The sequence below is a fragment of the Drosophila albomicans genome, chromosome 2L (assembly GCF_009650485.2).
Source record: "Drosophila albomicans strain 15112-1751.03 chromosome 2L, ASM965048v2, whole genome shotgun sequence".
In the NCBI taxonomy this organism is placed as follows: Eukaryota; Metazoa; Arthropoda; class Insecta; order Diptera; family Drosophilidae; genus Drosophila; species Drosophila albomicans.
The window spans coordinates 21,700,957-21,726,446 of NC_047628.2; the positions used below are offsets into that span (position 1 = coordinate 21,700,957).

A 25,490-nucleotide genomic window follows, 5' to 3' on the forward strand; every position below is an offset into this window, starting at 1 on the left:
GAATGATGGCCGCAATTATGAAGATGAAGCCGAATCTTGACTTGCCACGCAGCGCACAAATTCTGCATGCTGTGATTGAGGACTCGACGCTGCCACAGATAGGTGCAATTTTGCATAGTTTTTTCAATTGTGGCAGCCATCTATCAAGTGACGCATGTCACTGTTGCTCTTGCTGCAAACTGGTGAAAGTTGCATTCCGTTTCGCAGTTGAATTTTTGCTTTAGCTGTGTGTTGCAGCTGTGGCATGCTTTTCAAGGTCTTTTGAGAAGAGAAGGGATCTCAGCAGCAACAACAACAAGCAAGCGAGCGTCAACTCCCCATTTTGGCCAAGTTATGAAGAGGTCTGCTCGACTTGCGAATATGCTGTAGCTTGGTCATTCAACTTGACTGCAAAAATGTTTTATTTGTTGTTCGCACTCCAATTCGCATTCGGTTGCAGCTGCAACGCATTCGCCGTTGCACAGTTGGTAGTTGCAGTTGTAGTTGTAGTTGTTGGTAGTTTCATTGGCCTCGTCAGCTTATGCTGTATTTATAGCTGACCAGCTTCAGCCTCAGACTCAGCTTCAGCTTCAGCTACATCTCCCAGTTCCATTCGCTTTGTATTTGTGGCCCGAAGCGGATTTCGCCTCATTTAAACTTGTTCCTGTTGTGGTTGTTGTGGCACTGTTGCTTCTGCTTCTTCTATCTGCCTCCGTCTCCTCCTCCTTCGCCTCCTCCACCGTAACGTGTCTCTCATTGCAGGTAGTCAACATTTTTCCTCCTCATCATCGGCTTGGCTTTTGGCTCGCTGCTGTTGTTGTTGCTGTTGTTGTTGTTGTAATTGTTAGACTGTAAAGTCTTTGGCTTTGGTATGCGCACTTTCTCCTTAAATGCTATTTTCGTTAACATTGTTTTCGTCGTCGTCTCAGTCTTCGACTCAGTCTCAGTCTCAGCCTCAGTTGGCGTCTTAGCCCGTTATCTGCAATCATCATCATCATCATCATCACCAGCACAATCATCATCATCATCATCGTTGCGCTGTCTTCTGTCTTCTTTTGAGGTTCCGAATATCTGTAACTTTAATATCTAATTTGCGGCTTTAGTTATCTTGCTCTACTCTCCTCTTCAACATCTTCCAAATCTTTCACTACTTCCACCTTTCCACCCACCTTTTACAGCATTCATTCATTTTCTTGTTCAAGCTTTCTTTTTGACATTCGTTGGCTGTGCTTTTGTTTTGATCTACCAATTGTTTAATTGGCGCTTGTCAGTGTCGTAATTATTAATAAAGGCGGAAAGACACCGAGAGCGAATCTCTGTCCAACAAGAGGCAGGCAACACACTCTAAACTTGTCAGTTACAGTTTTGTGTGTGCTTTGACCCGTTTTCGTTATAGTTGTTGCTGTGGCGGTTGCTGTGGCTGTTGCTGTTGATTTTGGCCCCCCCAAAAGTGGCCACTTGAGCAGCACTGCCAACATTTCTGGTCACTGAAGAACTCGGGTGCGTCTAGCACCACAAACTGATTGAGGACCTGGGCGTCCTCTCTGCTCTCAAGCACAAGTGGCTCACCAAAAGGGTCAGTCTGAAAAAGCAAAAGCAGAAGCTCGACGACCATTGACTAAGAGGAAATGGGTGAAAATTCAAGCAGCTCCGAGATACCAAGAGTCTACTAAAATTGGCCATATGAAATGCACATTTGAAACGTTTGCTTATTTAATAAAGTCTTGCTGCACTACACGGTCCATTAAGCTAGCTAAATAATTAAGAAAACAAACATGCATTTAATGTTTGTACAGTGAAAATTATTTTAAAATGTACCAAATCAAACAACTACAAAATTTTTTTTTCTATTCAAATAAACTATATTTTATTAGCTCAAATTAATAATTTTTGTATCTCGCAACTAAATAGAAACTAACCAATTAAACCAATGAAAAAACCAATGCAATTCGTGGTCCATTAGGCTAGCTAACTAAATAGAAAAACAAACATGCATTTAATGTTTGTACAGCGAAAAGTAATTTTAAACGCAATGCTGCAAATTTCAGAGCCAAAAATAATATATTTACTTAACACATTTTCTAAATATTACAGAAAATTAATACAGCTTATAAAAGAAATGTGAGTTTAATGTTACCATAGCAAAAAGCATATTACAACAGTAACAAAATAACAACTAAAGAATTTATTTTGGTCTAAACAAATAGTAAATATTTTTATTAGCTTAAATTAGTCAATTTATGTAATTGCATAGAAACTTAAAACAACTAATAATGGAACAAGCTTTTAATATTCATTTAAACTGTTTACCTATTTATTAAAGCAAATAATAAAAAGTTGAGCTACATTTAGATAGCTAAATAATTAAGAATATAAACATAAGGTATTATAGGGTAATAAGTATTTATAGCTTTGTCATTTTCGACCCCATAAAGTATATGCATATTATATATTCTTGATCAGGGTCAACTGTAGAAATTATTCAAGAAATTCTTTTGAATGGCAATGTGGTATTTTTATTTCTTTATGGTATATTTTGAATGTAGTAGTATACCAATATACAAAGTATGACCTTTGGTATATATTTAGTATATTTTAGAATATTAATACCGCACTTTTTTAAGTATAGCGTATTTCACAGTCGAGCATACTCGACTATCTAGTTTTATTACTTGTTTATTGAATTATTGTGGAAACTTAATAAAGCTTATAAACCACACACATAAACATGTTAGCTTAGCAAAAAATTGTTTTATATTATGGCACAAATTCAACTTGTGTAAATAATACAAGGAAAGCCTATTTTGTTTTATTAAAATGTTAAAAAATTTGTGCAAAAATGTTTAATACATATAATTTTTTTTTGCTTTCAGAGATGTATTTAACTTTTACATTTTGTAAAAAATTTGTTATATTTTAATACAACGTACTTTGTAGTTAAGCAAAAAAATAATATTTTAATATCTTTTCTTTCTTGTTTGAAAGTATTGTATGTTTGAATCAGCCCAAATTAATAATTTGCTTATCACTTGACAGCTTAATGCAACTCTTTGTGAATATTAAGATAAAGCAATCTTCGTATGCAATGCATAAACTTGCCGCAGCAATTCTTTATAGACAAAGTTGAATGCTTGTTGTACTACTTATTTTACTTTCGACAGAAGTTTGCAATTTGCTTTGAGAGCTTTATTTTTAGCTGATGCACTCAGCAGCAGCAGCATCAGGCCATAAAGTCTGAGTTTGTGCATCGTTTGAGCCGAAAAATGCATTGTTAAAAATATACACAAACACCCGCACACTCACTTTTTTTTATGCAACCAATTGAAATAATGCGTAAATTCGAACATTGCAGAAATATTTCATTGCATCGCCATCTGGCAGACTGACCCACATGCATGAAAAACTCTTCTACTCCCCCTCTACTCTACTCCTTCAGCTGCTGCTGCTGCTGTTGATGATGCTGTCCGATATTCCTGCTGCTGTTGCAGTATTTAGTGCATATTTATGCATATTTTTTGTTGTTGTTGTTGTATTCTGCTGTGAGCTACAATGTGGCTGCACTTGTGTCATATCCGTTAAAAGGGTTCAAATAAGTTGAAACCTGTTTTGTTATGGAAATGCTGAACTTTACTTTAGGAAAACTACGTTCTGCTTACCCCTCCACCTTGGCTCTCGATATAAAGGCCAAGTTGCTGAAATTTCATACGTGTGTCTTCATCTTTAATATTGCTAATATATATATACAATTTGTATGCAATCGATTGTACAGCTTGAGGGCATAAAACTTGTGTTGAACTAAAATTAAATAAGAGAACAAAAAGACGCGGACAAAGCCGGCCTGCAGCATCTAGTAGCTACATTTGAATGTATCTACATATACGATATAGTATGGTAGGTATGTGGGGAGTAAATGTTGCATGCAACTGTCATTCGGAAACGCGGGCGTAGTAAAAATATTGATTTACGCAACGATAAATGCCATAGATACAAATGTAGCAGAAAGATACAAATGTATCTGCCATGCGAATCCGTATCCGTAGCTGTATCTCTTGTATGTTTGTGTATGTGTATAGTTGGGTTGTATCTGTAGCTGCACACACACACACACATCGTTGAAATATTGAAATCAATTGAAAGTTTTGATTAATTGACATGACCAATGCAAATGTTTTTGGCGCTTTCAACTCGAGCCCAACTACAAGCAGCCACATGGAAGCATTGCTATAGATGTATCTTTGTATGTGTGCGTGTGTGTTTTTTTTTTTTTTTTTTTTTTTTTTTAAAAAACAAGGACGTTGACGCACCGCGGTACGTACAAGTGGCCCCTGCGAAACCAGGACTATGCCTGTTTAAACTCCTGTCTACTTCTCCGCCGGAACGACCGTTAAGTATTACTTCGGCGGAGAGTATGGCCTTATCGGCCGTCTTCCGTTCTCCGGGATCTTTCTTCCCGCCGTAGCTCCTTCATGACTGCGTTCGCCATTTCATCTGCAGCCTCCCAATTGTCCATGTTTGCCAGCATGTGGTATACAAGATTCGATGGCGTCACCGGTTCCCCATACTTCCGTTCCACTCTTTCTCGTTCTCTTCTGAATCTCGGACAGTTAAAAAACACGTGCTCGGCGTCTTCCGGGTATCCTATCCCGCATCTGGGACAGAGTGGGTCTGCCTCATGCCCAAAACGGAAGAGGTAGTCTTTAAAACAGCCGTGTCCGCTCAAAAGTTGCGTCAGGTAGTAGTTCACCTGTCCGTGTTTCCTATTTACCCATTCACTCACTCCCGGAATGAGGGTACGCGTCCATGCGCCTTTGTTGGATGAACTCCACCTGCGCTGCCACTCGCTTAGGGAAATCTGCCTGTTCGCTACTCTGCTTCCGCTGTGGGTGTTACTGTTCAGCACGAGTTCTCGGACGTGGATATCAAAAGGCATCAGACCTGCCAGTACTTCGGCGGCTTCACCCGACACAGTGCGAAACGCACTTGTGATTCTGAGCGCGCACGTCCTGTATACCGCTTGTATATCCCTCGTGTACGTCCTGCATTCGATTGCACCTACCCAGATTGATGCTGCGTATGTGGTTATCGAACGCACTACACCACTGATGAGTCTGCGGCGCAACTCCTTCGGACCTCTGGTATTTGGCATTATGCGGGCCAATGCAGAGCATGCCACTGATGCCTTGTCGGCTACTAGCTTCAGATGTACCTTGAAGGACAATCTGTGGTCTAGTATAACCCCCAGGTACTTGATGTACGGTCGGGAAGTTATGACTGTACGACCTACCGTCAGGTTCGCGGTTTCCACGGTCTTCCTCGAGCTTATGAGTACCGCCTCCGTTTTGTGCTCTGCTAGGCTTAATCCTGCATTGGTTAGCCATTCTTGGGCCTGTACGATTGCCCTGTTGGTGGCTATCTCTAGTTCACGTAGATGTTTGCCTACTGCCACTATCGCCACATCGTCCGCAAACCCGATCATTTTCACGCCTGGTGGAAGTCTCAGCCGTAGAATGCCATCGTACATGAGATTCCAGAGGGTCGGGCCGAGGACCGATCCCTGTGGGACTCCTCCTGTGACTTCGTACGTTTTCGTTCCTTCACTGGTTTGGTAGCGAAGAATTCTGCCATTTAGGTAGCTTCCTATTATGCCTATCAGGTGTGGGTTTATGCTCAGGTTGTTCAGACTTTGCATAATCTTGTCCCAGTTCGCTGAATTGAACGCATTCCTGACGTCTAGGGTTACTACCAGGCAGTACTCTTTTTCACCCCACAGCCAGCGTTTGCCTTCTATGGCCTTTTTTGCCAGGTCTGTCACCTCCTGGATTGCGTGCCTTGTTGATCGGGCCTTCCGGAAGCCAAACTGCGACTCAGAGAGACCCCCAACTCTGTCAATCTCTGCATTGAGTCGCGTGCAGATTACTCTCTCGAGAGCCTTGCCTACCGAATCGAGCAGACAAATGGGTCTGTACCCGGAAGGGTCTTCAGGTGGCTTGTTCCCTTTTGGTATTAGGACCAGGTCTTGTATCTTCCAGACATTAGGAAACACTCCTTCCAGCATGCATTTGCTAAAGGTGGAGGCGAAGCACCTTGGTTGGATCTCGAGGGCCTTTCTAGCAACTGCACTCGGTATTCCGTCTGGGCCTGGAGCTTTCCCTGGCTTGATCAATCGTGCTGCCGACAGGACTTCATCCTCTGTCACTTGGGCGAACGTCGAAGTATCGGTAGCCATCCCATATGCCGATCTCGGCTGGCTCGGGAATAGGTGTGCTACTGTTTTCGCCAATAATTCTGGGCATGTTGGGCAAGCTGGTCTGAATGCGTGGAGTTTTTTCATAGCCAGTTTGTAGGCTGAACCCCAAGGGTCGGCGTCGGCTTCGTCGCAAAGCTCTAGGAACAGCTTCCTCTTGCTGCTTTTAATCAGCGATTTCAATATGCGCCTTTTTTCCCTCAGTGCCTGGTGATGGGCGTCTGCTCTGTGGGATCCAAGTGTAAGGGTCCTCTGGTACCTTCGTCGTGCCTGAAAGCAATCCTTGCGGGCCTTGGCGATATCCTGGTTCCACCAGTATACAGGTTGGTGCTTTGTACCTCGTCCTGCTTTACGCATTGATGCATCGCATGCCTGGGTTAGCTTGGACATGAGCTGCCTCGTGCTGTTTGCTGCCGAGCCGTTGATCTCCAGTCCATGGAGCATGGATTCGAAAATCTCTTTATCGAAAGTTTCTGCTCTGTATCGGATTGGCCTGTTGGGTACCGAGGGGGAGGAGTGTCTGTGAATTTCCGTAATTACAGCTTGGTGGTCACTATGGGTGTATTCACTGCTAAGACTCCAGGAGGCTCTCGGGGCTAGTGAGCTACTCACAAAAGTCAGATCAATCACTGAACCTGCCGTTCCTCTACTAAATGTGTTTGCACCCCCCCGATTTAGGAGTACTACATCTAGTAGAGCAACAGAGTCCAGGACTGCCCTACCTCTTGAGTTGGTGCATGTGCTTCCCCATTCGGTCGCCCAAGCATTGAAGTCTCCAGCAATGAGGCACGGGGTTTTACTTCTCGCATCGTTGACCAGCTTGTCGAGTATGCTGTTGTAGTCCGCCTGGCTGAGTGACGGGGCCAGATAGCAACTGTATATGTACAGACCCTGTACCTTGGCACGGATAAAGCCGTTTTGGGCCATGACCTCGGTAGCTGGTGGGGCCTGCTGCCCACAACTCCAGACGGCTGCCTTACGCGATTTATCTCCAACCCAAGTGTTGGAGGATTTAATGCGATAGGGTTCGCTCAATATAGCCACGTCTGTCCTTGTTTCTCTAACTTTTTGCATAAGCAGGTCCTGTGCTGCCTCGCAGTGGTTCAGGTTCAGTTGATAGAACCGTGTCATCTTCCGCTTGTTTTGCTGAGCGCTTTTTTGAGGTATGGGCACCTACTGCTATTCGCCGGGTGGTCTACTGCCTTCTCTCCTTTTCTGCTGCAGAGTATACATTTTGGGGCCTTGTTGCATAGCTTCGCCTTGTGGCCTGTTTCCCCACAACTGAAGCATGTGTCCTTGTACTCAACTGTTTCGGTGCATCTACTTGCTACGTGACCGAAATCCATGCATTTAAAGCAGCGGACTAGCTGAACCTTCCTTCTTATGCGACAGATAACCCAGCCTACTCGCACTTTGCCAGCTTCTACCATCTTATTGGCCGAATCGACTGGGAGTCGCAGCGTTGCTGTCTGCGTTCCTCCGTAGGCCTTCCGGAATGAGACAATGCAGGATTTTGTGATCCTCACCTCTCCGAACTGTGTTATCAGTGCCTCCAGAAGTTCCTCCTCAGATGTCACTTCGTCTATGTCCTTCACCTCTATGACTGAGGACTCCGTCAGCGCTATCACCTCTACACTAGGGCCCAGGAAGTCTTGGACTGCCTCGTGTATACCCTTCGTGATTGGGTCTGCTGACTTTTCGAGCTCGAAGAGAAGTTCACCCTTTGCTGTTTTCCGTATGCCTCTGACATGGTTGGCAAGCTCCTTCAGCTTTGGCTCGGCTTTCACGGATCGCAGTATGTCAGCATACGATACGTCGTTGGACCCTCTCACTATTATTGCGTCCGGCTTAGCTGATTTGGTCCTTCTGGCCCGCTTTGGCACCTTCTTCCACTCCTTGCTCTTGTTGGTATCGACGCCTGGTTGGTGGGTTTGCGGCCTCTCTTGAGGAGCTGCCGCCGGTTTGGGTTTGTGAACCTGCCCTCTTGGTTTTTTGGGTGTAGGCGGCGGTGACACCTTGTCGCCTCTCTCCTCTCTGGTTCTCTTGCCTTCTGCAGCCCTTGGCTCCGGAGATGTTTTCGCTGCCCTCTCTTCATCCACTGCCGCGTAAAGCTCCATGATGTTATCGATCAGGTTCCTCATTGGTTGGTGGATTGTGCGTCTCCCTTCCAACATCTTGCTAAGAGCTCTTATCTTTTCTCCCAACACGTCGAAGCTTCGAGTACTATCGATAACGGCTCCTTGCGATTCCCCTCCTCTATTCTGTGGGGCCACCGAACACGTGGGTTCCTCTGTAGGATCCTTCGGATTTGCCTTTGGAGATCTAATCGTCTTCTTACTGCCCTGGAAAGGATTAAATATGGGCTCCGAACTATATCCGCTCTCGCCGTATTTCACTCTCCTGTGTAGGGCGCTTGTCATGTTATCTGCGTCGGTGGCCAAGTTCGCCACCACCGAGGCATTGCGGTCAAAGGATTTCGACGACCGGGGGCCCGCTTGCTCACCCCTCGAAGTCGCCGGTACTGGGGATCCGACTCCCTGCACCGTAAGGTTGGTTCCTTTAGGACCTTCCATATTGATTATTATCTTCTGGGAATCACCCATAGCATTTGTTTAAGGTCTCACTGCCAGACCATGATCGCCTTCTCGCTTTTGCTGGCCCTTGGACGGGTGTTCAGAGGGCTACCCGGGCGTTACCTGACCCTAGTGGTCGGCGGTAGCGAGCTACTTGTCGAGCTACGATTGGAATCGATCTGGCCCCTACCAAGTTAGAGGCAGTCAGAGTCTTTCCGCTGTGAGGCGCCAATCGGTCACGACCAACACCGTTTTTGTTCACCCTTTAGTCGCCTCGTACGACAAGCGGGTATACTGTGGAGGAATTCTATTGCCCGCCATCCACACGGGTGCGTGTGTGTGTGCGAGTGTGTGTGTGTGTGTGTGTGTGTGCATTGTCAACGCGCCAAACAGCATAATATTTAAAATGTATCCAAAGAGAGATACATTACACATTACGGCCGTCGCTGCCAAGTCTTGGAAATTCCCTTCACTGCATTATTTCCCACACCAAGCTAAAGGAGGCGGGGAGGCGACGCGTCGGCCAGGCCGCAGCTACAGCTATCGCTATAGCTCTATAGACATAAAGCCAATGACAGAGATGGCACTAGTCGATGGCACTAGAGTGACTGCAACAGCAATAGCAACAGAAACAGAGGCAGCAGCAACTATAGTTGTTGTTGTAGTTGCAGTAGTTGTTGCTGTTGCTTTTTCTATAGAGAAGGGGACTGCGAGACTGGCATTGCAATATCAGAGATACTTTTTGAGCCGGCTTGCAAGTTGGTAGTATGTCTCCCGCATCTTCCCTCCTCTCTCTCTCCGTTCTCTGTTCTCACTCTTCGACTGCAGGGCTTACGTCGCTGTCGCCGTCGTCGTCGCCGTCGTCATAGTCATTTCCAGTGTCGTAAATTTTATTAAAGTGCCCCACTCTATGCGAACGCTTGCCACAAAAGCTAGTCAAGCAGGCTTGGACAACTTCAACAGAGCATTATCATCATCATCATCGTCATCGTCATCGTCGCTAGCAAAACATCAAAATCATCATTATTACACATATTGATGCAAACATCAACATTTTACATGCAGTGGACGGCAAGTCTTTTGTGATTTACGCGATTTACTTTCGAGTATCTTCGAGTACATTATTAACTCAATGGATTGTACGTCGTGAACAGCATTATAAATTTGTTGTATGCAGAAATAAACAAAAGAAACTAAAAAAAGTAATAATAAGGTAGTTAAAATAATGAAATAAATTTGGTAATAAAGTTGTGAGTAAAACAACAGTGAAAATTCTCTTTTTATGGTTCAGATTTTTTGTTTATCTTTTTCTATGCGAATTTCTGTCGCTGACATTTCGAAATTTAAATAAATTATTTGTTAGTCGCATTTTTTTTGAGGCTGGCACAATATTAACGAAAACAAATAAGTCTTTTGTGATGCTAATATTTGATGTTGTGATTTAAATAAACAAACTCTCACACCCAGAAGTAAAAGTCAAAGCTGGACTTAGGTGTGGCACAGTGGAGCAAATGCGATTATTTATAATGAAACTAGAGTAAAGAACTCAAAATAATATTATATCAATTATCTCTCTGTTGTAAGAATTCTATAGGCAATAAATTATTAAAACCTTTGCAAATTTTACATAAAATCATATTTTTAAAATTTTTAATTTAAATTTAGCAAATTTTTGCTGATTGCAGAACTAATTTTATCGTATTACTAAAATGTTTGCTATTTACAAAAATTTTCTAAATTTATATCAAGAATTTGACATTTTATTTTATGTGAAAGTTGAGAGTATATATTTGTGATATATTACTAAATAAAGAATTTTAATTTCTTTACTAAAATCTATAATATTTTTGATGCAAAAGTTGTTAAATACTGTATTTTAACTCATAATCAAAAATAACAAGAGTAAAAATTAAAAAGAAATAATAATGTTTATATTAAAATCTATAAGATTTCTATTTCAAGCAAACTATTTTTACAGATTGCAAAATTAATTTTAAAGTATTTGCTAATGTTTAAAAGCTAAGATTAGCCAGAGATCTAGACTAGACTTTGAGTTTGACTGGGTGGTATTTCCACACAAGTTGTGGGTACATCTCGGTACTTGGGCATTATGTCTGTGTGTTGCCCTCTTCGCTCGCTTTGCCCTCAAATGCTATCGCCACAACGTTGATTTGTTCTGCGGCAGCGATTGCGGTGGCGGTTGCAGTTCAAATTGATAAAGTTGCTGCTGATGATGATGATGATGGGACTTCGGCTGTGTTAGCTCTGATGGTGGCACGATTTTGAGAATTTGGTTACTTTCGGTTTCTGACCCGACTGTGCGGGGTTATCTATTAGTCGCATTGTATATATACTATACTATATGTGTTTAAATTGGTGATTTGTGCTTTGCTATCTGGAATTGTGTACATTATAAATAGACAAAAGATCTGTTTGAAGAAATACACAAAATTGAAAAAAACAAGTAAGAAAGTTACAGTTGAGTGTGCTCGACTGTGAGATACCCGCTACCCATTTTGAATAAAAGCAAAATATTGCGGTATTTTTTTCAAAATATACCAAAAATGCAAAAATACTAAAAATATACCAAATGGTATTTTTGTTATATCGATATAGTACCACATTCAAAATATACCATAGACGGCATAATATACCAGATTGTCCGCCAAAGCAACTAAGACCCCTAGTAAGTAGGCGTTTTTGCTCATACAAAAGTATTTTTTTAATAACTTCCACAATTTTTATCTGATCGCAACCAAATTTTTAGGAATCATAACTACTATAGTAGTTATTATATATACCAAAATTCGCAACTCTAGCTTTAAAATTACGCTTGTTATTCGATTTTTTTGATTTGCGGGGGCGGAAGTGGGCGTGGCAAAAATTTGAAACAAACTTGATCTGCGTGCAAACATAACAAATGCTGTCGAAAAAAAATTATAGCTCTATCTCTTATAGTCTCTGAGATCTAGGTGTTCATACGGACGGACGGACAGACACACAGACACACAGACGGACAGACGGACAGACGGACATGGCTATATCGTCTCGGCTGTTGACGCTGATCAAGAATATATATACTTTATAGGGTCGGAGATGCCTCCTTCTACCTGTTACATACATTTCCTGCCGGCACAAAGTTATAATACCCTTCTACCCTATGGGTAGCGGGTATAAAAATTTGAAAAATTAAAAAAAAATAATCATTTTGCAGGAGTTGGATAGATATTGAAAGTTGAAATGACGAATCTGCTGTGTTCGTGGCATTTTGTGATTGAAAACGAGAGCCCAAAAAACTCAACTTGAATACGAAAACCACAAGAAGAAGAAGAAGAACAACAACAACAATTGTGTGGTGCAAATAAGCGAAATTCTCTTTTTGGGCACACGCTCTCTTAACTGTATCTTTGCGCGCTCTCTTCGCCCACACACACACACACTCACACACACAGACACCGCCACAAGCAAAATAAAATAAAATAAAAATGCAGGCAGCGGGTCGCGTTCTGTGTCGTGGTGGCCTTTGCCGGTTTTGCTTTTACTACGTCGACTGACGACGTGGACGGTTTGTTGTTGTTGTTGCCTTGTACGTAGATAAATTTTGTATCTAACGTTTGCCGCTCAGCTGACAACGGAACCGGCCCATGCACTGGATTGTGCGGGTCTCCTAACGACCAAGCGACTCGGTGGCTACGAACCTCTTAACATCACAACGCCGTTGTTGCTGCTGCTGCTGCCTTCCAGTCTACTACTCGCGTGTGTGCTGCCCTTCCAGTCAAGAGACAGAGTCAGCGACAGCAGCGCGCAAAGATATTTCGGACTGGCAGCGTTCCAACGAGAGCGGCCATGCAACATTTGCCAGCAAAACGGTCTCGGCTGCTCTTCGGCATCGGCAAACCGAACGTCGGCTTTGACTTCGGCTTCGGTCGCGTCGTGAGATTGTTCGAGGGAATAGCGCCAGCATTCCGAACAGTCCGATATTAACTTTCAAACTGTACGGTTTGGGTGCGTTTACAGCAACGGCATTTTAGTCGCGTCGTGTTTCACTGTTCTTACACTGTCACAAATACTACTGCGACAACAACAACCACGACAACAATTACAATAATAAGTGCAAGCGGCAACAAACGACAGCGACAGCAAACGAACAAACAAGCATAATTAGGATTGAACAAACTACGATTTGTTTTCTTAAAACAATTCAAGTGAGTGGAGTGAATTTGTGTTGTGTTGGTGTGAAATGCGCGTAGCAAGAATTCGAATTCAAATTCATATCCAAATTCCATGAGTGCCCGAGTTTGTGTGTGTGCGTGTGTGTGAGTGTGTGAAGACGTCATCGAAATTTTGACGAAATGCAAAAAAGAAAAAGAGATGAAATAAGCCGTTATTTATTACTTACGTTTTACTCACATCCTGCTCTTTGTGTATTTGTTGTTTGGCATGCATTTGTATGCGGTTTTATCTCTTTAGCTTTAGCTATAGCTTTAGCTTTAGCTGTAGTCGGACATGCGACATCATCACAAGTAGTTTTCTTCTTTTTTTTTGTTTAATACATTTATTATTTTCGTGTTGAGTTTGATTTACAAAAACGCAATGCGCTCTTTTCAATTGTAATTTCCGGTGTGCCTCAGTCTCTGTTTGTGTGTGTGTGTGTGATTGTGTGATTGAAAGACAGCACAAGAGAGAGATAGAGAGTGAGTGAGCTAGTGAGGGCGAGCATGAGTATGTTTCTGTGTGTGTGTGTGTGTGTGAGTGTTTAGTAAGCACAAAGATAAACATAAACAGGCTACGAGTGAAATGAGTGAAAACTGAGCCCAAAAAAGTGCAAAAAAAAACAACAGAAAAATAAAAGAAAAAACAATGTACTGTGTTTTTTGGGGCCGTGGCATTTCGTGTGCTGTCTGCTTTTTGGATTGTTTGATAGTTGGATTGAATCAAAATTGCAAAAGTGCCAATAGTTGTTGTTGATGATGGTGCTGTTACATAAAGTCAAACAATCACTAAACAAACGTCAAAAGTATCTCGAAAATGAAAAAACCCCCCTAATCAATAACAAACTGAAAATATTATATGCTAAAAAAACAGAGCAAAGATTAACTGGGGTATTCCCCCGGTCATAATTAAATGTACTTTATAAGGTCGAAGGTCGTTAAGCGAGTAGCGTATAATTTGTGTACAACACGAACGTCTCATGCCACCGCATTCACTCTTGTCTAGGGAAACAAACAAATTGCAAAACAAACAATAATTTAACGCAATCTAATGACGTCGTAATTAATGCCCTAATGTGAAATTTCACTGGAAGTTTCTCGCTCACTGATTTCACTTTAGAACATTTCTCAATATTTAATTAATTATTAACCTAATTTTTGCTAAGATTTTCAATCGATCGGATTTGTTGCCGTTTGACACAAGAAGTTGTAATGTTGTTGCGGTTCACACACATACACGAAAAATGTATCTAACAGATTGTTGTTTATCTTACAGTGCGCGGGCAAAATGCAATAGTTATAGTGCAAATAAATTGTTGACTAACGAACACTAATCAACAACAAAGAAGAGAAACTCGATTTGATTGAAGAAACAAAAAAGTTATAAAAACAAATCACAACAATTATTATTATAATCAACAATAAAAAAAGTGCAACAAATGTGCAATAAAATAATAAACATTTAAATAAATAACGAGTTTACAAACGCCGCTGTGTTCATTGCTTTTTTGTTGGCAATTATTATTGTGCGATGCAAAACATTTTTGAATTAATTATTATAAATCGCCAGCTAGACACTAGAATGGCATAACAATTTATTCAACAAAACGTTGCTGCAATACATTATACAAAAAAAAAAAAAATAAACATTCTCTATTAAAATAGCTAGTAAAAGTTGAAAAAATAAAAATAATACGGTTTGCTGTGAAGGATTATAAAGAATTTTTGCGCGTTTATTGACTGTAAGTATGAAATGGACATTAATCAAATATTGTTATTATTCTTATTGCTATTGTGTGAAACTTGAACCGTTTGTTCATGTTTGCGTTTGCTAAAATCCCAAAACACACACAAATGCGGCTAACCCAGACAGCCCAGTTAATTAATTAACCAATCAATCAGTGGGGGCCTTTAATTTATAACAACACTTTCTCATCATCAAGATGGGAGATGGCAGAAATTTGTGTTTCAGCAAGGTTTTATCTCTCTCGTTTTCTTTTTCCCTTTTTGTTTAAATATATTGTTAGAGCACTTGAAAATGGCAGTCGAGTTGGGATTTCCCTCAAGCATTCTTCAGATACAAATGCGAGATAGAAAACCAACACTCTCTGTGCCTCCCCATCAACTTTGTGTTGTCAAAGCTTTTCGTGTAAACTTTTATCTGCGTTTAGATTTACACACACACACACACAGCTTGTGTGTTTGCTCATCAAATTGATTGTTTTTGCTTTGTCGTGATAACAACAACAAAGAACATGCAATTTTGTAATTATTAGTTTTATGGTCTGTTTGAGATGTACTCGAGAGAGCACACACTCTCGCTCGTATTTGATAGGTCTGACTTTTTAGCTGATTTATCGTACTAGCACAATTTTATATACTATATAAACTCACCTATTTTTTTGCCCGCTTCGCTTCCGGTGCATTCCCACTGTGCTCGCGCGCCAATCGAACATGCGTGTTCTGCTCGTCTCTCGTCGGTGTCTGAGGTCAGTGAACTTCCCCCCAAAAAAAAAACGAAAATTCAAAAACCTCAAAGCCCCGATAACTAACACCTACTGCGGCAACACAATCACAAACAATTTTGTAAGTCTAAAATAAAAATGTGAAAAGAAAAAGGTGCGTGTTTGCTTAGGCCGATTCGAGCCACGCCTCCCTTTTTTCTGTTTGCCCCGCCTCACCTTATGCTGACCACGCGAGTCGCAGTCGCAGTTATTATCACAACAACTCGTTGCCTGCGCTTTTTCCCACATCTGCGACATCTGTTTGTATTGCCAATTTTTGTGATTAACCAAAACGAAAAGAAAGAAGAAAAGAAAACGTCTCGGCGATCTACGCACATCTTTGAGCCAAAACCATCGAGGTTTGTTGTTCATGATGATGATGATGATGACGATGATGATAATGATGTTGGTGGGAGCGTAGCGGTTATTGACTTTGCGTTCTTCGCTATCCACTTGAATCGTGCCTCCATGCGCCATGCTCCCCATGTTTACGAGCATTTCGTTTGGCATTTCTTCTTCTTTTTTACTCTGGGTTTTTTATTTTTATATTTTTAATGCCATTGTCGGCATTGCTTTTTACTCTTGAGCTATTATTATTTGATTTTCATAACAGACAGCACACACAGTCGCCATCTTCTGACCCCATAAAGCATATTAGCAGCAAAAAGCAAAAAAAAAAATTGCGTCCGTCTGCCCGTCTGACCGCACGTAAAAACGTCTCGATCTCTGCGATGGCTTACTGTAGAACTTTCTTGACAATACTCTTATATAGCTTATATGGAATACTTTAGTTGATTCTGCAAAACAGTAGAAACAAAACAGACCAACAATGAATTAGGAACAATAAACAATGAATTTGGGAATATATCAAATCAAACTAGGGAATCACACTAGTTTTGTCTTAGATCACATTTAATAATGACATAAGAGCAATCATTGCCTTGTCAATCAAACCCAGGCGACAATATGATAGAAACTTAGACAATAAAATTCTTGTGGTGCCCAGTGACAAAATGAGCTGTTGGCGAATGAAAAATCTCGGATCACGATCGCCGAGATACTCTCGAAATCGTTGCTCCGCCGGCGAGTCCATCAAATGGAATCAAAGCAGACGTTCCATGCGCACCGACGACGACAACACCTGCGATTGGAACGTGTGGTTTAAGCGTAACAAAAAAATCATAACCAAGTTGTCCATGCTCGCATCCGAGCCCATCAATGAGATGGGCGCTTTGCTCTACAGTCTTACGTTGCACAATTACAATAGCATATTGTATCCGAAGAGCTCGGGATGGAATTCACAGAATGTACCATTCTCATGCCTGGATGCCTGTGATAATTATCTACACATCTTCAATTTGGATGGCAATCTGAGGGATCCAAGGCATCCCCGTAGTTTGGTATTGCTGCTGGAATACATCAAAAGCGTGCTCAATGATGATGTAGATTTATCGGCTCGGTTTCCTCTTGATACGATACTAAATACTGATCATACATCTAGTGTGCGGTCAGCAGTTAAGTATCACGAATTGTATCCATATTTCCAAAAGAAAACCTACTTTATATATAGTCGACGTTTGGGACGTCTACTCGATCCGGACACGGACAAACAGCAGATTGCTGATGAAATACGCAGTAAGAAACAATCACTGGAGCAGGGACAGAAAACATGGAGGCCTCAAGCTGAAGAACATCGACGAACACGCACACAGCGCAGCTATGACGTGCAACGACGATCACCCAGTGAGATCAATCACCATCAATACACGCTGAATGCTACAAATCGAATTGATGGAACTTCACTTCCAAGCGGTTCGATGCGGACATTATATCCCTCCAATCACACGTTAGTCGATGAGAAGGGACGTCGCTTTGGTCATGGCAGTCGTCAACTGATCGATTTGCGTACCAAACGTGCCGAGATTATGCGTCTGTTGATATCCAAAATGCATAAAGGCGATCCTGATCGTGTGCTGAAGGGTCTGAAAGCGTTTGAGCTCAAGGAGACGTCGCATGGAAAGCGCAGGAAAACCAAGTTTGCCACAGAACACTTGGATTCCTTCTACACGGATACGGTTACTACCGAGTCCAAGAAGAAAACGCCTTTCTATGTGAGTCGCGATGCAGATGCAACGCAAAGTGCGGCACCAATAAAAGATGCTGCTCGAATACAACCGATGTACAAAGAGAAAGATCGAGAACCTGACGGGGTTAGGCATAAGGAGCGCCGCTATTTTGCCGATCCGTTGCCAGTGCTCTTTCATGCGCCGTATAACGAAAAAATGGAGTCCACCTGGCTGCGTCGTGATCCTCATCAGTTGCGCTTGCAAGAGGATGGCCACGTGGCTGCGTCTGGCGCTAGGCGATATAAACGTCAATCGGTTCAGCAATCTATAGCACGGGCACAAAAAAATTACTCAATACATAGTCTCAATAGTATGAGTAGCCACGAACTCGATGCATCTAAACCAGATGTACTAAAAAAGAAGCCCGAATATCGTCGTGTATTTTCGAGCCAAAGCCGTAAATTCAAGAAGAAAAGCAGTTAATATAGTACAACAAGTAATAATAATATGGGTCGAGGGCGAAAGTACAAGTTTCTGTCTTTTAAACAATAAAAATTATGCAGAGTCCAAACAGAGCCAAGTTAAAGTTATAAAATGCACTCAGAAATAAAATTGTATATGGTTATTATTTAATTAATATTTGTCTGCTAAATTTTATTGATAACTCGTCTAGAGTATAAGCGAATTTGTTAGTTTAAGATCTCAAGGACAGATTTGAGAGACTTTTGACCGATTTATACAGTTAATCTACCAGTAACTCATTTTTTCACAATAAAAATTAGACATAGTCGAAAAAAAAACAAATTAATATTGACAAAATATAATATATTCAACTTACAAACGATTTTGGGGCTAAAAGGTAAAATAAATTTTTATGTTTTTTAATTTTTAATAACTAGACGTGCATTGATAGCTTTAGTTTTCAAGTAGTCAAAGTTACAGTTGTTGAAGCCAGCGGACAGACGGATGGATGAATAATGAGAGACTTCAGTATTTCTAATTAAATTCAAGAAATTCGTGTTTATACAATGAAAATTAGGATTTCTTAAAACATACCCAAATTATAGCTGAATTTGATAGCTCTAGCTCTTAAGGACTCTAAGGTATAGCTCTTGAATGAAGCGGACAGACAGACAGACAGTTGGATAATGGAATACTCTTTATATATTTTGAATTAGATGTTTGCAGTAGGCGACTGCCTAGCAAACTTTGCGTTTCTATTTTACGCACAATAGAAATTATGAGTAGCATGTTTCGGTTGTGAACACACACACACACACGCACACAGTTTCTCTCTCTTTCTCTGCCTTCGTCTCTTGCCGTCTCCGGCAAAATGTATTGTGCCTCCGCCTGTGGACTGCCACGCAGCAGAACCTTGGAGCTTTACACGTGTGCGTCGCTGACGGAACCTGTGCAAAAGTGTCGACGCCTCAATGCCCATTGGCAGTCGGATGAGCGACGCTGGTGTCTGCACAATAACCTCGTGTTGCGTCAACTTGCCCAGATGTTGCAACGTCCGTTGGAGCTGGTGTGTCGCTTTCTATACCAGCTGACGCTGAAGAAATTCGGCGAGATACTCAATCCCAAGTGCTCGCATTGGAATTGGTTTCGAGTGCCTCTTGTGCGACCCGATACGTGTGGCCTCTACGATGGCATCTTTGATACGGAAGGGAATCTGCGCAATCCGCTGCATCCGTATATATTGCACATACTGCTGGTCATGATGGATCACTATATGGATTTGCCGTGTCAAGGCTATGCCGATCGTCGGTATTCCACGGTGATCGAGCAGATTGTCACGGGCAGCAATCAGAACAAATGCACGGATATATTTGCGGATCGCGATGGCAGAGGCGCCAAGTTGCGGCAGCAATGGGAGGCTGATGGTGGTGGCAAGTTTGGGGGCAGCGATTACGATGATGGCGAAGACAAGGACGGCAAGGATGGCAAGACGAAGGGTGATGGAGACGGGGATGATAAGGGTGATGATGAAGGTGGTGATGGCAAAGAAACTGCTGCTGCTGATGATGCGGCGGCTAATAAGCGTGGTGGCTATGGCTTAAAGACAGGTGATGGCAGCGGGCAAGACAAGGCCAAGCAAGCCAAGGGCGCCAAGACGGACGACGCCAAGAAGGCGGAGCGTAAGAGCATGAAAGATATTTCCAATCTGTACGAGAAAGTTGTGCAAAACAAGCACAAGCGCAAGCTGGTTAATGGACCCGCTGCTGTTGAGGAGGATGACGATGACGGTTATGTGCCGACGGGTGCAAAGAAAGCGAAACCACCGAAGCCGCCAAAGAAGAAGAAGTACAAGGGCACCGATCAAAAGTATATGGGCCAAATGTTGCCGGTGCTCGTGCACGAACCCTTCGATGAGAGTAAACCCTGGACATGGGTGCGTCGACATCCTCGGCAGGAGCGTGTGCTCCAGGGCACCCATGTGGGTCGCATCAATGTGCATCGCTATCGCCGTGAAACGCTCGAGATGCAGTTTCAGCAGGCAAAGCGAACGCAATCGGTGGCCAGTATCTACGATGGAGGCAGCATTGAGTCGGGTGCCATGTTTGGCTATGGTAGCATCAAGAAGAAGCATGCCGCAATGGCCAAAGCCTTTGACTACAAGCGTTTGTTGGAGTCTCCGGAGGAGGGCATGGCGCGCATTACGATTGCTCCTAAGAAGCCACCAAAAGTGCCACCCAAAAAACAAAAAGCCAAGTAATGCAAGTTCAGTTCACTTTTAGTTCACATGCAATTTTTGTGCAGTTTGTCGACAACCGGTTTTCAAGCTGCTGGAACTGGAATTGCTAATGGAATTGGAATTGGAATTGAAATTGGAACTTTGACTGACTTGAAGAATGCTGCAAAATGCCAAGCGACCAGCAAAACAGAAACCAAACCGAAACGTGAGAGAGCTGCTATTCATTTTCTACACTTTTATACGAGTATTCCAAAGACTTGACTTGGAATTGTCTTAAAAAGCGAAACAATTTTGCATTTTTATATTGTTTCGAGATAGATGACGATGACGAATATTTGTAATCATAGTTGTCAAATAATGATGATGAAGATTCATAAGGTCAATGTAATAAAATTTAAGTAGTTCTTTAAATGTTTGCAGTCTTTTCATTTGTAGACATCGATTGCATCAAGCTGAATATTGTGAAGATTCTGAGAATAGATTTCGTTATAAATAAAATAATATAAAATAAAATAGGCATAAATAATTAGAATGAGAAGAAGTGATATCATTGCCGGCACACAAAATGTGACTAGAAATATCAATAAATTTGCAAGAAGATAGGCAGTTGAATTTTTTATTGGCTATTTGGAAAAAAACATGATGCATTTTGAATTTCCCACTATTTAACGAATTTAATTAGAGATTCTCTTTGGCATTTTAAATCATAATTGAAATGGTGGAATTTGATTTTATACAGAACAGATATTAAAAAAATATTTATTGACAAGAGTTCGAGGAAATTTCATTTAATTAAACGCATTGTTTTAAGTTGCTTAATTGAATATCAACTAATAATTAAGCAACTTTTTTATTCTTTGTTAATCCGCTGCTCATTTGGAATACTTTGACAATTAATTGATTGAAAACTAGTTTATAAAATGTCGCCAAACTTTTGCTTATCATTTGTCCGAATCGATAACGAAAAGAAGTTTTTGCCTTTTGCCAATCGTATGACCATCACTCGATACTCGATGCGATGCTCGGCAATTCCAATCGTATGATACTTTGACTGAGAATGCTCTCACACTCGTGCTGCTTTTTCATATTCCAAGTTTTTTTTTTCTTTATGCTCATAAATTGGCGCTTTGATTTTGAGTTTGATTCCCACTTCCATTTTGCCACATCCACTTTGCCACTCTGCCACTCTGCCACTTGTCCCTTGCCATTTGCCCCTTTGTGGCCTTCTAGTGGGGTGGTCGACGTTTATCTGTGCCATTTGCTGAGACGCAGACAACGCGGATTACGCATACATATTTACAATAAATGTACATATGTATATATGTTATGTATATTTATGTAGATGTCTAAAGTGTGAACATGCTTTGCCATAATGCGTAGCTTAAATGCGAGTTTGTGCGCAAAATTGAATAGAAGTCAAGCCAGCCAAAATATCTACAGTAAACTGTGATCCTTTTTTCGTTTTGTGCTTTTCTTTTTTTTTTTTTTTGGCCACAATTGCAGCCGCATGATCCTTGCACTTGAGAGTATATGGAAGGAGAAGAAAACTAGCGACGATGACTCGGTGGCTGCTTTTGTTTTACACTCATTTGTTTCAGAACGTTTGCCAAAAAGCAAGATTGCTTGTCTGTCCAGCCCTCACTTTGTGTGTGTGTGTGTTTGTGTATGTATATTGCCATGGTTGTTACGGCCTTTGTCTTTGTATGCGACGAAATCTACTTAAATCGATAAAAACTATCAAATCTGTGCGGGGCGTTTATGCCACACACACACTCACACACACACAGAAAGAGATTGCTGTCGTTGCCCCATGACTATGATTGTGACTGTGACTGTGACTCTCTGCCTCGTCACTCATACGACATGTGCGCCTGATGATGCGTCTCAGTCTCACTGTCTCACAGCCTCAGTTTCAGTCTCAGTCATAGTCACAGTCTCGTGTCTATGTCTGTGTCTCTTGTCTCAGTTTCGGCCGCTCATTTTTCGCCGATGTTGCGTATGTTGTCAAGTCTCTTCCGCTTACAGCCGCTGCTGCTGCTGGCATTTTTTCTTGGCAGACGCCACCAAAAATTTTCTTCTTCATTGTTGTTGGCATGTCCGTTCTGGCACGGACTACGGACTCCAGGCCCCAAAGCAGCAGCAGCAGCACAAGCAGAGCACACTCACAATCACAACCATAAGCATAAGCACAAGCACAAGCACAAGCACAAGCAGAAGCACACACAATCACAGGCTCATTGTTCTCTGTGGAATGGGTTGATGATGGCGGGGTTTTTGGGGTTTCTCGAATAGTAGAAGTAGTGGGGATTGGGTCTGATGGGTTGATGGGTGCGTTAGGCAGCAGTTCCGTTCCGTTCCTTTCTATATTTTTTTTCTTCTTTTTTTTTTTTGTTCGTTCTCTATCTCTTTTCCATTCTTTTTTTTTTTACTGTTGTCAAGGCGACAACACACACACACACGCGCTGAAATATACAAACTTTTATGTACTAACATGTGTCTGTGTCGCCCTGTGTATGTGTGTGTTTGTGTGTGTTTGTGGCGCCGCCATTTAAGCGCCGCAAACGAATTGACCAAAAATGCCAGGCGTTGTATAAACCCTTGTCTAACATTTTGTCATCCGAAGCAGACACAAACCCTTAGAGAGCGAGAGCGAGAGCGGGAGAGAGAGAAAGAGAGCCCCCCCCAGCTTCCCTCATCATTCCTAGCGATTTTCTTGCATTTGCTCTATGGCAATTATAATGCTAACTGACAAAAAATGACAAATTGTGCTCACATTTCTCTTGACTACTCCGCAATCTACACACAGACAGACAGACGGACGGACAGCCAGACATCAGACAAAAGCGAAACGAACTATGCGAGTGAGTACTAAAAAGTATATTCAAGTATCTTGAAAAATTAATACAAAAATCACGCACAGTTAATGTCACTTTTATACGTATTGCGTGTCCAGATTTCACAATACACACATATACAGCAGCTAATCTGTAATTATGCAAATGACTCGATTAAAAGATATATACAAGAGACTCGTTAGCATTGCGACACATCATAGAAACAACGCTTAATCCCATCATCATTGCTTTAAAGTTGCCAATTATTGCATTTTCCTCTAGAGTTGGGAATCAATCTAAAGAAGTTGGCAAATTTTTAATGACCACCTTCAAGCAGAACAAGAAGAAGAAGAAGAACCCTTTTGCAATCAAGTTGCTTGCTCGACAGGCGGAAATTTATTGAGGTTTCCCCACATCTCGACCACATGCAGATTGTCGTCGTCGTTGTTCCTTCGCTCTCTGTGTGCGTGTGTGTGTGTTCTGTGCATGATTACTGCATTTATGAGATAAGTTTTTACTGTCGACAACAATTAAATTACATTTTAAAGTTTATAGCCTTGCTGCTGCTTTCTTGCTCCTTCACTGCGTTTCTGCTGTCTGCCTGCTGCTGCTGAACTGTATCTTTTGCTGTCGCCAAACTTCAATAAATTCTAATAATTTATTTCATTACCCGAAAGCTTCTCCTTTGGCAACAAGCATGCGGCAAACTGCAATTGTAATTTCAGTATTAAATTGTAAGAAATACCAAAGACACACACACACAAGGAATGCTATTGCAGACTCTGAAGATACATTATTTGCCATTCAACATGTTGACATATAATTGCACTTTTCGGGTTACAAAGTAAACTCCAGCACAGTTTGTTATACAAGCAAAGAGCGTGTCTAACGGGTATTATGAACTTGTTGGCTAATACAAATATATACTCTATACTATTTGTTTGGTATTAACTTATTATTGCATTTTAATTAGTAATTTGAAATTGAATATTTAATATTGTTTTTAATTAGTTAAGTGTCAGAGCCATAACACATTCATTGTGGGCAAGCATTTGTGGTATCAATTTAAAGTGCCAATCATTTGGCATGCCTGAGATTGAGGTATTTAATTGACTGTTTCAATTCACAGTATTCTGACTGCAATTCAAAGTGGTAAGAAGAAGTTAAATTGTACTCAAATGAAAATGAAATTGTTGAAATGGAAGAAAATGATTGCTAGAATCGAACTTGTGCTATTTATCATTGATTTCTAAAATTGAATTTAATAATATATGATTTCTCAATGAAGTGATTTTTGATTGGAACAAAAACCTTTCTTTGGAGTTTCTTTTTTCCACTTTTTTCACAGTTATTCCAAGTAATATTGAACTCTAACATATAATCATATTTCAACTTCAACAAATGCAGATTAATTTAGAATGGGCGCATTGTCATAATGACATATCATTGCCAAAGTCACACCCACATGCCACGTGTCGAATACTGCCTCATTTCGTCATTGATGTGGCATGCAACCGCATCGAGTTTACGCCTATGGCTAACTACAACTGAAAATACCAGCCTAGGACACGTGTGTGTGTGTGTATCTGTGTTTGCAACCACGGAAATGAAAAAACCGCAGCACAATTTACGTGCTGTGATGGGCGGAACTCCTGAAAGCACTGAATGCACTCGCATTCGTATTCACATTCGTATTCATAGTCATCTCTCAATTGCGAGACTAAAGAATTTCGACTTTTCACGCTCAATGTGGGGTTTAATTGAATCATTAAACACTCACACTCTCGCACACTCCCACTCACACTTACACACACTCATTTGGGGCATTCATGGCATGGCACATAACATTTGTTAGACAGTTTATGTAATCGCTGTAATTAGCCACATACGGTTTTTGCATTGTTGGCTTGCTGCTTCTTGTTTTTTTGGGATTATGCAAGTAATTCCCTGGCGACTGCAGATGGAGGCGGAATTTCCCCCCTCCTCCAACTCTTTTTTTTCGTATGGGAAAAAAACAATAACCAGAAATATGCGGTGGGTATTCGTACAATTACTCACACACATTCCAGTTTGATATCATTAACATAAATTACACCCCGTTGGGTGGTTGAGAGTCTTCATCAGTTGTTGTTGTTGTTGCTGTTGTTGTTGCCATTTCGGCCAAACGTAATTAAGTGCAAAAGATGTCGCTGTGCAAAACATGTGGCAACCTGTTGCTTGCACTTTTCTGCATACACTAGTAGAAAATTGTGATTTTTACTCACAACAACAACAACAACAAACCGCAGACCCAGACGCTTTTGCACAACAAACAAAACCACAGCAGCATCATCAGCAGTCAGGCTGAGTTGGTGGAATTATTGAGGCATGCGGCTAGCTGG

At 41.5% G+C, this 25,490-nt stretch overlaps 1 protein-coding gene across 2 annotated transcripts in view; it reads left to right on the forward strand.

Moving 5' to 3' along the window:
• The first annotated feature begins 14,284 nt into the window (after positions 1-14,284).
• Positions 14,285-25,490, forward strand: part of LOC117564467 (fibronectin type-III domain-containing protein 3A) — a 48,205-nt gene continuing 36,999 nt past the window's right edge. Inside the window, exon 1 of one of the 2 annotated variants that reach the window (XM_034243257.2) lies at positions 14,285-14,749. The gene's annotated coding sequence lies outside the window, so the exon portion shown is untranslated. The remainder of the gene's footprint in view (positions 14,750-25,490) is intronic. The other variant, XM_034243260.2, reaches the window with a different exon arrangement.